At 53.1% G+C, this 386-nt stretch overlaps 1 protein-coding gene across 1 annotated transcript in view; it reads right to left on the bottom strand.

The window, feature by feature from the left end:
* COQ9 (coenzyme Q9) overlaps positions 1-386 on the bottom strand; it is a 7,272-nt gene that overhangs the window by 6,322 nt on the left and 564 nt on the right. The window lies entirely within an intron of this gene.

Raw genomic sequence — 386 nt, 5'->3', positions numbered from 1 at the left:
GTGCAAATGGCGCATATTGCAAATCGTTTCCCAATCTCGGACTGGAAACCAGGCACCCAAACATGCCCTTTCCCCATCTTGGTCCCCGATTAAGGAGTTGGGAGGAAGGTGCTGCCCTCCGAGCAGGGGATGTAAGGCAAGTGCGACTCCGGAGCCGAAGAGCCCTGACAGACACCACACGCTAATCACTGAGTGATTACTCAACGACACTCTGGGAGAACGTTTAATTTAGCTGCTGGTTTTTAGATTTGGGTTTTTTTAAATAAATTGGGTTTCAAGGCCCACGCTTCCAACGAAAACCACCACCGACCAGCTCCTCATTCAAACCCACCGGCTCGACACCCGCCCCGCTTCCCTCACACCCCTCGTGCCCTTCACCTCACCTT

Source organism: Geospiza fortis, unplaced genomic scaffold (assembly GCF_000277835.1).
Source record: "Geospiza fortis unplaced genomic scaffold, GeoFor_1.0 scaffold97, whole genome shotgun sequence".
In the NCBI taxonomy this organism is placed as follows: Eukaryota; Metazoa; Chordata; class Aves; order Passeriformes; family Thraupidae; genus Geospiza; species Geospiza fortis.
The sequence above is the reverse complement of the archived record's forward strand: the minus strand, read 5'-3'. Positions and strand labels throughout refer to the sequence as shown.